Source organism: Triticum urartu, chromosome 3A (genome assembly GCF_056163025.1).
Source record: "Triticum urartu cultivar PI428250 chromosome 3A, HENAU_Tu73, whole genome shotgun sequence".
Lineage (NCBI taxonomy): Eukaryota > Viridiplantae > Streptophyta > Magnoliopsida > Poales > Poaceae > Triticum > Triticum urartu.
In genome coordinates this window covers 16,482,864-16,498,531 of record NC_141875.1, presented here as the reverse complement: position 1 = coordinate 16,498,531, position 15,668 = coordinate 16,482,864, and the positions used below count along the sequence as shown (strand labels likewise).

At 45.6% G+C, this 15,668-nt stretch overlaps 1 non-coding gene across 1 annotated transcript; it reads right to left on the bottom strand.

The window, feature by feature from the left end:
• Window positions 1–231: 231 nt before the first annotated feature.
• LOC125542391 (uncharacterized) lies at window positions 232–3,249 on the bottom strand. The gene is made up of 3 exons (XR_015617984.1): window positions 2,861–3,249; window positions 2,318–2,574; window positions 232–2,034 (listed from the first exon to the last, which is right to left on the bottom strand). It is a non-coding gene; the product is annotated as an uncharacterized LOC125542391 (transcript).
• Between the last annotated feature and the right edge of the window lie 12,419 nt (window positions 3,250–15,668).

Below are 15,668 nucleotides of genomic sequence, written 5' to 3'. Positions count from 1 at the left end.
AAAAATTCTGCGTGTCCAACAACTCTAGTAGTATAACTCACCGAAAAAGAAGCAGAAAGTAACAAAGTACTCCAGCTACAAATTATGGAGGATTTCGTTCCTATCTTCAGATAACCAGACAACATCTGATCATCCACTGCACGAATTCAGTAAGAAAAAAACATCGCATCTTATCACCTGCAGATACTGCACCGCTATCTGCGACCTTGTGATCTCGTGTACCCATGCAGAAACGAAAAAGAAAAGAGATATACAAATATCATAACCGCAAAAGGTCATGGTTCATACTCGGCAGTCAGTCATGTAAATGCAGAGATATGTACCTGCATAGCATACAGTACTGTTTTCTAGTAGCCACATTGTTGAAGCAACTTGCGGTCTTCTTGTAAAAACTCAGGGTAACCTCTACTAATTTATTCATGACCATTACATCATTTGGAAGGTTGCCCATGGAAGAAACTTCGCCAGGAGCTTGATTTCCTCGTAAATTGGATCAGCGGTATCATCATCAAACCCAAAGCTGCATTCAGACTCTGCAGCCACACGCTGCCCAGTAATGTGTTCAAGGAGCTGAAGCAATGCTTAACAACGGTGAGGCGATACTTGAGGCCAGAAATAGAGACTTCACATATATATCCTGGAACCAGAACGGTGCAAGCCAGGCAGAAGAACAGCAAGTGCACGGAAAACCTTTAGCGTACGGGAAGCCTGGAACATAAAGGCCTCTCATCCTCACCATCAGTATCAGAATACGCCCCTTCTTTGAACTGCAGGAGTCTAAGCCGTTCCTCGAATAAAGGGTCTGAAAGCTATAGGTAAATCATCCTCATCACTGGTGTCAAAATAGTGCCTTTCTTGAACTGCAGGAGCTGGACGCATTCCTCGGAGACGGGCTCTGCTGAAAGCTATAGGTAAATCATCCTCATCGGTATCAGAATAGTGCCTTTGTTGAACACCACGAGCCGGAGCCATTCCCTGAAGACGGGGTCTGCTGACACTTACAGGTCTAGCATCCTCCTCGTCCTCCTCCACCTGCCCATCATCATGATAAGTATTGGGCCTTCGTTGAACAGCAGGGTGGGATCTTCTGAGAATTAAAGGTCTTTCATCCTCCTCCTCAGCAGGGTGGGATCTTCTGACACTTAAAGGTCTTTCATCCTCCTCCTCCTCCTCATTATTCTCATCATTCTCCTCCTCCTCCTCATTGTCCTCATCATTCCCATCCTGCTCCACCACCTCCTCCTCCTTAGCAGGGGGAGATCTTCTACGACTTTTAGGTATATAATCCGCATCATCATCATCATCATCACAAGTATTGGGCCTTTGTTGAAGTGCAGAAGTCAGTCCCTTCCCTCGAAAACAAGATCTGCTGTGACTTATAGTTTGATAATTAATGGTGGCTCTAAGCATGATACCGTTTGCATCGTCAGAAACCTTTCCCTTGGGAAGTATTAAGTCATACACTGTCGGAAGCCCATCAGAGAGTGAAGAGCTCCTTATGTGGCAGTTTGTACTTCCACAACAGCCAGTTGTTATGCAGTCGTAACTCAGATTACATGTGAACTTCGATTTCCTCCTGTTTGGTTTGACACAGACGACTGAGATGACATGTCCAAAAGGCTCTGATGCCATGCTGAGCAAGAAAAAGTAGCTGTTCCTGGTGCATTACAAAACATGTAAGCCCGGCTGCAGGCAGAGAGACACTGTGCCAGAGTCTGGGAGGGTTGTCAATGGACACTTGTGCTGGGTCGTGAAATGTTCCAGGAGCACCTTTGTTGGTCCAGCGAAGCCACAACCAGGCTCTGGGCAGAAGCATGGGGCGTATGGGCATGCCTCCTTGTGCTCTTCTTTCTTGTAGTAGGTGACTGTCTCGGCACATCCGTACATCTCATTGGAGCAAGCTACTGTGACTGACTCGACAACATGTTCCATCCCAAAGCAGCGCTCGAATGTAGTCTCTACAGAGCATAAATGGCACTTGCCATCCAGTTGATGCGTACAGCAATGCGAGCATACGAAATGCCCCACGGAGCACTGTGGAATAGAAAGAGTTAACTGGGTCTCATGAGGATAAATTTTAACATAAACGTACATTTTAGTTTCAAGAAACATAAAACAACAACATGATAGGTAAGTAACATTATAGTTCATTGTTTGAGTTGCCATAGCTATATTATGTTACGCTCACAAGAAACATGTCCTTGCCAAGTAGCGCCATGTCCAAAGATAGATTCATCAAAGCTCTTATTTTACCTTGAGCTTTATCACTGAGATAAAAGCTTGAGTTGAAAGACGAGACAACACGCCGTGCATTTACCTGGAGTATTGGAGGCCTGAGGGGCTTCAAGCAGATGGGGCAGTCAAGGTGCTCCATCCCCACAGTGACATTCAGCCTTTTGGCGCTGCTCTCTCCCTCTCGCTGCGCTTCGGCTTTTCTCTTGCTGGAGCTACTGCCATCCATCGCCAACAAAATTCCAAGGTGCGCGCACTGGCTTGGTTGGTGTATGCTAGTGTTACAAACGCAACCCGCGCTAACTTGTCAACACAATCTCACCGCCGCTATGCTCCCATGTTCTACAAGATACACAGATAAAAGTCACAAAATGGCACTTATTCAAACGGGACTGAATAATCGATCAAACAGGTTGAGGACTGCAAGTTTTAACAAATATATGGTGGTGCTCTTGTTCTGGCAGAAAAGTGTATTTGAGCCGATTTGCGCTATTAGGCGTGCGCCGATACGATAGCGGTACGTTATTGGGTAATCAGAGCGACGATGCATATGCAAGTAATCTGACAGAGAAGCAGTAAAAAGAAGAAATTTGTATTCAGATTCAGAGTTTTGGCACTGCCGACGGACCTAGGTTTTCGAATCGAGAGCGATGTGGATGTACCTAGGTTTTCTCCGTATGGGTCTGTCCGCTGCAAGACCTAGTAGCCCTCGCTGGCTCGAGGTCGCCGTTTCCTGATGGCCGCGCCACCGGATACGAGGTCGCCGCCTCCGGCGACCTCCCTCTCCGAGGAAAGTGGGGAGAAGACTGATGTTCCCTCGCCGGAGAGTCCTCCACTGGACCCCCGCCGCCCGCGCGCGCCGGTCGACCCGAGCCTGACCGGAGAGATGGGGTTGGGGAAAAGGAGGATGCGAGCGCGACGGCGGCACGGCAGCGGAGAGCTCGGCGGCGCCAGAGGGGGGAGTGGCTGGCCAAGCTTTGGGTGAAGAGAGAGTGGGCTGGATGATGGGCCTGGCCGTTTGCGTTCTGGGCATTTTTTTTCCTTTTTGTGTGTGATTTGCCTTCGTACTAAACTTTAAAACCTCCGCTAAAAAAAACTAAACTTTAAAACCTTTTCTCAAAAAAAAACTAAACTTTAAAAACACTAGAAAAAATAAAACTTTAAAATTTGCTAAAAAAAACTAAAATTTAAAATAGATTCTAAAAAAACCTAACTTTACAATAGTTTCAAAATACAGAACAAGTCGCATATGTCATCTTTTATGAACTTTATTAAAAAAATCTCTTGTGTAGGCTTTTAATTCGTGCTCCTAAAAGCTTAACAGCATCTTTGTCCTACAAACACCAACAGAAAAAGATGATATCATATTCAATAATCAATATTTGATCATACACTAGTAGAAAAAGGGCCTGTTGTCCCAGTTCGTAAGGGCCTATTGTCCCGATTCCTGAACCGGGACTAAAGGGCCTGTTGTCCCGGCCATCTGTCCCGGTTCTGGATTGAACCGGGACTAAAGGGACAGGGCATTAGTACCGACCCTTTAGTCCCGGTTCAGGAACCGGGACAACAGGCCCTTACGAACCGGATAGGCATCCACGCGTCAGCATTTCTGTGGCTGGGGTTTTTTTGAAAGGGGGGGGGGGGGTTTGGGGGTTTTGGGGGATTAATTTAGGTGTTTCATATATTGTGTTAGCTAGCTATAATTAATAGAGAGAAGTGTCATCTCTTATGTCCGTGCTTGCTCGACGCTATGTACTATACATACGTATAGAGAGGACTAGACACGCTAGCTAGCTAGTAAGCAAACGAAGGAAACAGAAGATCGTCATGAACATATATGCATACAGAGAGAAGTGATATCGACCACCTCTCCTTCTCCGAGAGATTGGTCGAACAACAAGTTCTCGTATATCTATACGCCACTACCAGCTACATATATACAATAATTATCTTTTACAAATATAATCTCCTAACATACGGACTCATGGTCCACATAGTATTCTCTTCAGCGATCACGTGGTCAAGAAAGAATGCCGCCAATTCCTCTTGAATTGCTCGCATGCGAGCTGGTGCTAGGAGTTCATCCCGCTTCCGAAATATCTAATTTGAAGAAGGGGGTCAATATATATATATATATATATATATATATATATAAATGAATGAAACTCAACACAAATGATGGTAATAAAATAAAATTGTGAATGTTGTTATTTACGCACTTCATATTGTTCGCCAGAGTAGCCCCGCTCACAGGTCGTGTGGCAGATTGACTCGCAAACGTAGTATCCACAGAAATCATTCCCTTATTTCTGCCACAACCACTTTACAAGAAATAGAGATCAATCAAACTGATAAGCAAGAATGCCAAATGGTATTGATGAAACTAGCGCTTGAATCAATAGGAGATGCGCGGAACATGCTACTATAGTACTTACTTTCGGGTGTCTAAATTGCAGCTTCTTCGGAAGTCCCGAAGCTTTTTTGGTGAATTTTTTTCAAACCCTGCCAGACAAAGAAAACAATTACTTGATATATCAGTAAATGAACAAAGTTACTAATATGATGGACAATGATCGATTTAACTTACTTCTCGAGCATTTGAGTCATGTCCGCATAGTCCTGGGGATCTTTTCGTCTTGAGTCTAAGACGGTTACTAGTCCCTGCTCAAGCTTAATCTCTAGGAGAATATAGTGGAAACTGCACACGCATGCATAACTCATCAATTACATTACTATAACCTTGACTAATATATAAGGGAAACCGAATACGCACAAAACAGTAACACTCACTTGAAGTTGTAAGGAAAGAGTATTATATCTTTGTTTTCATTTATTACCAACGATCATAGCAAGTTGGCCTCGGTATCTGCGGCATGAAATTTAACCTCAGTTGCATCTATGAGATATGTGTTAATGAACCCAATATCACCGACTTGTCTTTTCTTCAATTAGGCGATCTTCAATCTGCATAATATAGTGAGGATAATTATAAATACATGCAATGAAAGAGCTGAGCTATATAGAGAGACTTAATGACAGAAGTAGTACTACTTACAGAAAGTAGCAGGTGACCGTTGCTTTATCGAGGGCCAATTGATTGAAAAACTGAAAGAACTCCTCAAATGGAACAGGCAACAGATCAATTCCAACGAGGTCATGCTCCTTTTTAACTTTCACATACAAAGTACTCCTCCCCCCAGACTCTCTGCAGATTTTGAAGTACCAATCATGCAATCTTCGCATCATCGTTGATAGAGATCTTTCATCTTTGACGAGAGGCTTCCCGTACTCGTATCTTTGTATCTGCACCTCCATGAAATCATAATGTACATCGTCGAGCAGGTAATCTCCAAGATTGCTATAACCGGGCACCATCCTCGGATCATTAGCGACGATGTCGCTAGGCACCTTGAGCAGGGAGCACGATTGCTTCGCTTGTTCGCCGAGCTATGCAATTTGTTTCCCAGCTCGTCGTTCTTTCAGCCTTTGATCACTGACAGTACTTCCCGACCGCTCCGCTTTGGCAAATTCCTTTCCAATAATGCGGTCATAGTTTCCTTTCGGCAGAGACTTGGGTGGTTTTGTCAGGGCAGCCAGAGTGCGCTTCGCTTTCACCGGATCTACCTTCTCCTCTTGAGGTGGATGTTTCTTTGCTTTCACCCCTTCAAAGAAGTTCCTCACTTCTTCTCGCGCGATCTCGGCATTCTCCTCCGGGGTCCTCTCGTATGGTAACTTCTCTGGAGTCTTCAGAGAAGGACCGAATCTGTATGTCCTCCCACCTCTGGCTGTACTGCTAGACGCCGGCAGAGCAGACGGAGCGGTTGTCTTCTTTACTTGCTTACGAGGCGGAGGATAAGGACTACGACGCGCCGGAGCAGCCGGAGCGGCGGCAGGTCTCTTTCGCCCTTGCTGACGAGGCGGGGAAGGAGGAGGCTGGCTGCTCGGGCGCGCCGGCGCAGGCGGAGAAGGAGGCGGAGTGCCGCCACGCGCCGGAGAAGGAGCCGGCCGAGTGCCCTGATCGTCACTCGCCGGAGGAGGAGGCGGTGGAGGAGGCGGAGTGCCCTGACTCGCCGGAGGAGGAGGCGGTGGAGGAGGCGGAGTGCCCTGACTCGCCAGAGGAGGAGGAGGCGGAGGCGTCCAGTTCGGAAGGTTGATGAGCTCCTTCCGCCATAGGCATGGAGTCTTCAGAGCAGAACCCAGCCTAGTCTCCCTTCACCGGTAGGGTGGTCAAGCTGGAGGTCCTCAAATCCCTTCGTTATTTCATCCACCATCACCCTAGCATATCCTTCTGGAATCGGCCGGCAGTGAAAATTTGCGCCGGGTTCAGTAGGATAAACAGAACCAACAGCCGCCTTGACCTTCAAATTCATCCATTGCGTCATAAGGTGGCAATTTTGAGAGTCCGTGATAGCATCCACGGGATAGCTGGCAAGAGCCGTCAAGACATGCTCCGGCTGAAGCAGCTCGGTGGAAGCCACGCTGCTTCTCCGCTGAGATGGCGGGGTAGCTTCGGGGGAAGCTTCGGCAGTTCGTTTGCTGCGATTTGCTTCTCGTTCCTCTATCGCTTGTACCCTTGCTTGCAGCGCCTGCATTTGGGTCTGCTGCACTTTTTTCCTCCTCTCCTGGCATTTGTAACCGCCTGCGTCCGGAAACCCAACCTTCCACGGAATGGAGCCTGGCGTGCCTCGCGTCCGTCCAGGGTGCTCAGGATTTCCAGGGCCATTGTGATCTCGTCGTTCTCTCTGTCTGGAACGAACGTCCCTTGCTGCGCTGCTTCGATATACTGCTGAAGCTTCCTGACGGGTATGTCCATTTGATCGTTCGTCCAAATGCACTTCCCTGATACAGGGTCCAAGGTTCCGCCAGCCCCGAAGAACCAAGTCCGGCAACGGACTGGCCAGTTAATTGTCTCTGGTTCGATCCCTTTATCAGCCAGATCATTCTCAGTCTTGGTCCACTTAGGCCGGGCTATGAGGTAGCCACCTGACCCCGTGCGATGGTGATGCTTCTTCTTCGCAGCATTTTGCTTGTTTGTCGCCGACATCTTCTTACTCTTTTCCGATGTCCTGTGGGCCACAAATGCGGGCCAGTGATCTCTGATCTTCTCATATCTTCCCTTGAATTCTGGTGTCTCTTTATTTTCGACAAACTTATTCAGCTCTTTCTTCCACCTCCTGAATAGTTCTGCCATCCTCTTAAGAGCAAAAGACTTGATTAATTGCTCTTTAACTGGCTTCTCCGGATCATCCTCTTGCGGTAGGGTGAAATTTGACTTCAGCTCAGTCCAAAGATCATTTTTCTGCATATCATTGACATAAGACACCTCAGGGTCTTCTGTAGCCGGCTTTAACCATTGCTGGATGCTGATCGGGGTCTTGTCCCTAACCAAAACCCCGCACTGAGCAACAAATGCGCTCTTTGTCCGGAGGGGTTCAATCGGTTGGCCGTCGCGCGCGATTGCTATGATCTCAAACTTTTCATCCGAGCTCAACTTTTTTTTCGGGCCTCATCTCTTTACCGAAGTTGTGCTCGATCCGGAAGGCTAGAAAAAAGAACAAAGACTTAATTAATATGTGTACATACCAAAACAATGAGTGCATCAATTAGCTAGTAAGCGGAAGCTTAACTAATATATATACCTGGCCGGACTCGGTTCGGTCACCGGAGACGTCATCAGGGTCTCCTTCTTGCACCGGCATTGGGTCACCGGAGCCGTCCTCACGGTCTCCTTCTTGCACCGGCATTAGGTCACCGGAGCCATCATAATCATAGCCAGCTGCTTCCAGACCATCGGTGTCATTGAGAAACAACGAGCAGACGGCATCACTTCCTCGTGCGATTATGTCCCCCAACAACTCTTCTTGTACTTCGTCTCGGGCAGTGTCCATAGTTTCTACAAATATTTACAACATGGCAATTATTATTCAAACATGATAGATGGATATATTAGTGTCAAACGTAGAACTAATATTAATTAGTTGCCTCGACGCTGCTTCTCTAGGGTTTGGGGTGGCCTCGACGCTGCTTCTCTACGGTTTGGGGTGGCCTCGACAACGCTTCAAGGATAAAAAAGAAGAGGAAGAAGAAAAAAAAAGAGGAGAAGACAGAATAGAGGAGAGAGACTCCTCTATTCTTTCTTCTTCTCTTTTTTTCTTCTTCCTCTTCTTTTTTTATCCTCTTCTTCCTCTCATGTTCGACCCCCCCTCGTGTTGAAGTTATCGAGAGGGGGTATATCAACCCCCCCCCCACGTGTTGAAGTTATCGGGAGGGGGTATATCGACCCCACCCCACGTGTTGAAGTTATCAGGAGTTTATATCGACACGACATACGTACATGCGGGAAAATAATATTATCGGGGAGGGGGTATATATATCGACCCCCTCGTGTTGAAGTTATTGGGAGTTTATATTGACACGACATACGTACATGGGAAAATAATATTATCGGGGAGGGGGTATATCGACCCCCCCTCGTGTTGAAGTTATCGGGAGGGGGTATATCGACCCCCCCCCCCCACGTGTCGAAGAAAAAAAAGAAAAAAAAAGAGGAGAAGAAGAAAGGAATAGAGGAGAAAAGAGAAAAGAGAATATATATTCTATTTTTCTCTTCTTCTCCTCTATTCCTTTCTTCTTCTATTCTCTTTTCTCTTTTCTCCTCTATTCCTTTCTTCTTCTCCACTTCTTTTTCTTCTTTTTTCTTCTTCTTATTTATTTCTCCTCGTCTTCCTCTCCCCTCTTCTTCTCCTTTCTTCCTCTTCTTATTTCCTTTTTCCTCTCATTCTTTTTCTTCTTCTTCCTTCTTAAAAATACATGAAGTAGTATTGCTTGTTTTTTTTAAATAATTTTCAAATACAAATTTTAGAAAAAAAGTAAAGGTTTTGCCTAATTCACTGTTCATATGAATATGCAAACATTTGCATATTTACAATAATCAATATCACCAAAAAAATTTATGAACAGAAAAAAAAAATTCTGTTAATCTATCTTTTGCATACATATACACACATACATATACTATACATATACATATAATCAGGAAAAAACATATATGAATTTGCAAAAAAATTAAAAACAGGGGGGAAGAGGGGGGGCGGTGCCGGCCCTGACCAAAGCGAGAGGCGACGGCGGCGCGAGGCGGCGATGGCGAGGCAGAGGCGGGGTGGCGATGGCGTCGGGGTGGCGACGCGGGGAGGCGACGGCGTAGGGGCGCGACGCGGGGCGGCGACGGTGTCGGGGCGGCGCGGGGAGGTGACCGCGACGGCGCGGGGTGGCGCGCGGCGACGGAGTCGGGGCGGCGCGGGGTGGCGACGGCGTCTGGGCGGCGCGGGACGGTGTCGGAGGCAGGGCGACGACGGCGACGACGAGGCGCAGAGGGGCAGCCTGGCGGCGTCGGGCGGGGAAGACGAACTGAATGGAAATTTCACAAGTGCTAGTTATATAGCAAAGGCATTGGTCACGGTTTGTGGCACAAACTGTGACCAATGCCTCCCTTTAGTCTTGGTTGGTGCCACCAACCGGGACCAAAGGCCTCTTTTCAGCAGCCCAAAGGGCGGGAAGCGGCGGCCTTTGGTCCCGGTTGGTAGCACCAACCGGGACTAAAGGGGGGCATTGGTCACGGTTTGTGCTACGAACCGTGACCAATGCCCCCTTTAGTCCCGGTTGCTGGCACCAACCGGGACCAAAGATTGTGTGCTAGAACTGGCGCGGTGCGATGGGATGTTTAGTCCCACCTCGCTAGTCGAGAGGGGCTTGGAGTGGTTTATAAGCTCTGCCGAGCCGACCACTTCGAGCTCCTCTCTACTACAGTCTTACGGGCCTAAATCCACTGTCCGTGCCTGTGGGCCTACTGGGTCTCCTGCGGGTCTAGATCCTGGCGCATGGTAGGGTTTCTAGTCATATTCAGGCCGTGGGGGCTCAGTAGGAGGCACTTTTTTTGTTTTTTTGTTTTCTTTACTTATTGTTTCTATTTTTAATTTTTTTTCCAGTTTTTTTGTTTTCTTTTCTGCATTATTTATTTTCTTTTATTTTGCTTTATTTTTTAATTCTTTTTGCTTTTAGTTTTAGAAAGATTATAAACTTTCTGTTAGTGCCATTAGTTTTCAAATTTGGAAACACTTTTTTTTGTTTTTTTGTTTTCTTTACTTATTGTTGCTATTTTTAATTTTTTTGTTTTGTTTTCTGCATTATTTATTTTCTTTTGATTTTTGGTTTATTTTTTAATTCTTTTTGGTTTTAGTTTTAGAAAAAATTGCTTTTAGTGCCTATTTTTTTCCAGTTTTTTGTTTTGTTTTCTGCATTATTTATTTTCTTTTGTTTTTTGCTTTATTTTTTAATTCTTTTTCTTTAATTTTAGAAAAATTATAAACTTTCTATTAGTGCCATTAGTTTTCAAATTTGAAAACACTTTTTTAGTTTTTTTGTTTTCTTTGTTGCTTTATTTATTTTATTTTGTTTCTATTTACAAAAAAATACTTATTGTTGCTATTTTTTGTTTTCCAGATTTTTTGTTTTCTTTTCTACATTATTTATGTTCTTTTGTTTTTCGCTTCACTTTTTATTTCTTTTTGCTTTTAGGTCAGCAAAATTATAAACTTTCTGTTAGTGCCATTAGTTTTAGAAAAATTATAAACTTTTTGTTAGTGCCATTAGTTTTCAAATTTGAATAGTTAAAATTTGAATTCTTTGAAATTTGTGTGAATCACAAGTTTGTGATTAACTTTACTAAAAAAATGAACATAGATGCACCTATAGAGAAAATTCGACCTAAATTCATAGTTTTCAAATGAACTCTGAAAAAGTTGGCATTGCATACTCGTGTGTTACAAAGTTGGCATGGTATCATCATAATAGTTGCGGAAGAAAGTCTTCACTTTTTCTTCGCTTGTGTCATTTGCTTATTGCGCCGTAACCATTTATAATCTTCATCGTTTATCAGGATGCTTGGGTCAGCCTTGACATTGAAGGGAGGAATTTCATGAAACTTTTCATAATCTTCAGACATGTCTGTCTTGCCGTCCACTCCCAGGATGTCCCTTTTTCCTGAAAGAACTATGTGGCGCTTTGGCTCATCGTATGATGTATTCGCTTTCTTATCTTTTTTTTTCTCGGTTTGGTAGACATGTCCTTCACATAGATAACCCATGCCACATCATTGGCTAGGACGAACGGTTCGTCAGTGTACCCAAGATTTTTCAGATCCACTGTTGTCATTCCGTACTGTGGGTCTACCTGTACCCCGCCGCCTGACAGATTGACCCATTTGCACTTAAACAAAGGGACCTTAAAATCATGTCCGTAGTCAAGTTCCCATATGTCCACTATGTAACCATAATATGTGTCCTTTCCGCTCTCGGTTGCTGCATCAAAGCGGACACCGCTGTTTTGGTTGGTGCTCTTTTGATCTTGGGCGGTCGTGTAAAATGTATTCCCATTTATCTCGTATCCTTTGTAAGTCAATACAGTCAAAGATGGTCCCCTGGACAACAAGTACAACTCATCACAAACAGTGTTGTCACCTCTGAGACGTGTTTCCAACCAACTGCTGAAAGTCCTGATGTGTTCACATGTAATCCAGTCGTCGCACTGCTCCGGGTGTTCGGAGCGCAGACTGTTCTTGTGTTCATCGACATATGGGGTCACCAAGGTAGAGTTCTGTAGAACTGTGTAGTATGCTTGAGACCAAGAATATCCGTCCCTGCATATTATTGAGTCACTTTTCAAGAGTGCCTTTTCCAGTCAGTCTCCCCTCATACCGCGATTTAGGGAGACCTATCTTCTTAAGGCCAGGAATGAAGTCAACACAAAACCCGATAACATCCTCTGTTTGATGGCCCATGGAGATGCTTCCTTCTGGCCTAGCGCGGTTACGGACATATTTCTTTAGGACTCCCATGAACCTCTCAAAGGGGAACATATTGTGTAGAAATACGGGCCCCAGGATGACAATCTCGTCGACTAGATGAACTAGGACGTGCGTCATGATATTGAAGAAGGATGGTGGGAACACCAGCTCGAAACTGACAAGACATTGCGCCACATCACTCCTTAGCCTTGGTACGATTTCTGGATCGATCACCTTCTGAGAGATTGCATTGAGGAATGCACATAGCTTCACAATGGCTAATCGGACGTTTTCCGGTAGAAGCCCCCTCAATGCAACCGGAAGTAGTTGCGTCATAATCACGTGGCAGTCATGAGACTTTAGGTTCTGAAACTTTTTCTCTGGCATATTTATTATTCCCTTTATATTCGACGAGAAGCCAGTCGTGACCTTCATACTGAGCAGGCATTCAAAGAAGATTTCTTTCTCTTCTTTCGTAAGAGCGTAGCTGGCAGGACCTTTATACTGCTTCGGAGGCATGCCGTCTTTTTCGTGCAAACGTTGCAGGTCCTCCCAAGCCTCAGTGTATCTTTTGTCTTCCCATACACGCCCAAGAAGCCTAGCAGGTTCACGCAAAGGTTCTTCGTCACATGCATCACGTCGATTGAAGAGCGGACCTCTAGGTCCTTCTAGTAGGGTAGGTCCCAAAATATAGATTTCTTCTTCCACATGGGTGCGTGTCCCTCAGCGTCATTCGGAACAGCTAGTCCGCCGGGACCCTTTCCAAAGATTACGTGTAAATCATTGACCATAGCAAGTACGTGATCACCGGTACGCATGGCGGGCTTCTTACGGTGATCTGCCTCACCTTTGAAATGCTTGCCTTTCTTTCGACATTAATGGTTGGTTGGAAGAAATCGACGATGGCCCAGGTACACATTCTTCCTGCATTTGTCCAGGTATATACTTTCAGTGTCATCTAAACAGTGCATGCATGCGTGGTATCCTTTGTTTGTCTGTCCTGAAAGGTTACTGAGAGCGTGCCAATCGTTGATGGTCACGAACAGCAACGCCTTTAGGTTAAATTCCTCCTGTCTGTGCTCATCCCACGTACGTACACCGTTTCCATTCCACAGCTGTAAAAGTTCTTCAACTAATGGCCTTAGGTACACATCAATGTCGTTGCCGGGTTGCTTAGGGCCTTGGATGAGAACTGGCATCATAATGAACTTCCGCTTCATGCACATCCAAGGAGGAAGGTTATACATACATAGAGTCACGGGCCAGGTGTTGTGATTGCTGCTCTGCTCCCCAAAAGGATTAATGCCATCCGCGCTTAAAGCAAACCATACATTTCTTGGGTCCTTTGCAAACTCATCCCAGTACTTTCTCTCAATTTTTCTCCACTGCGACCCATCAGGGGGTGCTCTCAACTTCAAATCTTTCTTTCGGTTCTCACTGTGCCATCGCATCAACTTGGCATGCTCTTCGTTTTTGAACAGACGTTTCAACTGTGGTATTATAGGAGCATACCACATCACCTTCGCAGGAACCCTCTTCCTGGGGGGCTCGTCGTCAACATCACCAGGGTCATCTCGTCTGATCTTATACCGCAATGCACCGCATACCGGGCATGCGTTCAGATCCTTGTATGCACCGCGGTAGAGGATGCAGTCATTAGGGCATGCATGTATCTTCTCCACCTCCAATCCTAGAGGGCATACGACCTTCTTTGCTGCGTATGTACTGTCGGGTAATTCGTTATCCTTTGGAAGCTTCTTCTTCAATATTTTCAGTAGCTTGTCAAATCCTTTGTCAGCCACAGCATTCTCTGCCTTCCACTGCAGCAATTCCAGTACGGTACCGAACTTTGTGTTGCCATCTTCGCAATTGGGGTACAACCCTTTTTTGTGATCCTCTAACATGCGATCGAACTTCAGCTTCTCCTTTTGACTTTCGCATTGCGTCCTTGCATTGACAATGACCCGACGGAGATCATCATCATCGGGCACATCGTCTGGTTCCTCTTGATCTTCAGCAGCTTCACCCGTTGCAGCATCATTGAGCACATCGTCTTGTTCCTCTTGATCTTCACCAGCTCCCCCCGTTGCAGTATCACCGTATTCAGGGGGCACATAGTTGTCATCGTACTCTTCTTCTTCGTCGTCTTCCATCATAACCCCTATTTCTCCGTGCCTCGTCCAAACATTATAGTGTGGCATGAAACCCTTGTAAAGCAGGTGGGAGTGAAGGATTTTCCGGTTAGAGTAAAACCTTGTATTCCCACATTCAGTGCATGGACAACACATAAAACCATTCTGCTTGTTTGCCTCAGCCGCTTCGAGAAATTCATGCACGCCCTTAATGTACTCGGAGGTGTGTCTGTCACCGTACATCCATTGCCGGTTCATCCGCGTGCCTTATATATAATTAAGTGTCCAAATTAATAGAAGTTCATCATCAAATTAAAACCAAAGTGCATACATAGTTCTCATCTAACAACATATAGCTCTCCAGAGCATATAATTAATTAAATCATACATTGAAACTATGTAAAACATTTCAATGCGAAAACAAATGCGATCATAATCGCAACCAAGGTAACAATTGATCCAACGGCATAATGATACCAAGCCTCGGTATGAATGGCATATTTTCTAATATTTCTAATCTTCAAGCGCATTGCATCCATCTTGATCTTGCGATCATCGACGACATCCGCAACATGCAACTCCAATATCATCTTCTCCTCCTCAATTTTTTTTATTTTTTCCTTCAACAAATAGTTTTTTTCTTCAACTAAATTTAACCTCTCGACAATAGGGTCGGTTGGCATTTCCGATTCACATACATCCTACATAAATAAAATCTATGTCACGTTGGTCGGCATAATTTTCATAAACGATAAATGAACCAATAGTTGTAAAGATAATATATATACCACATCCGAATCATAGACAGGACGAGGGCCGACGGGGGCGGATACCAAAACCATCGCACTATATAAGATGTAATAATAAAAGTAAGAAAATAATACAAGTATCTATGTAAACATACAAGTACGAATATTTTTCCTTTCAGAAAGAAGATAAGAACAAGAGGCTCACCACGGTGGTGCCGACGATGAGTTCGGCGCGGGTGATCGACGCGGTGAAGACGGGGACGGGGCGTGACGGACCGCTAAACCTAGACAAATATTGTGTAAAATGGAGCTTGGAGAGGAGAAAGCTTAAGTAGTGTGGCTCGGGCATTCCATCGAACACCTTGTGTGCATAGGAGGTGAGCTAGAGCACCACCAAGCCCTCTCCCCCTCGGCCAGAAAAAAATAGAGCAGTATGCTCTGCTCTTACGCGAGGGGGTATATATAGGCACCTCATTGGTCCCGGTTGGTGGCATGAACCGGGACAAAAGGGGAGCCTTTGGTCCCGGTTTATGCCACCAACCGGGACCAATGGTGGTGGGCCAGGAGCGAGGCCATTGGTCCCGGTTCGTCCCACCAACCGGGACCAAAAGGTCCAGACGAACCGGGACCAATGGCCCACGTGGCCCGGCCGCCCCCCTGGGCTCACGAACCGGGTCCAATGCCCCCATTGGTCCCGGTTCTAGACTGAACCGG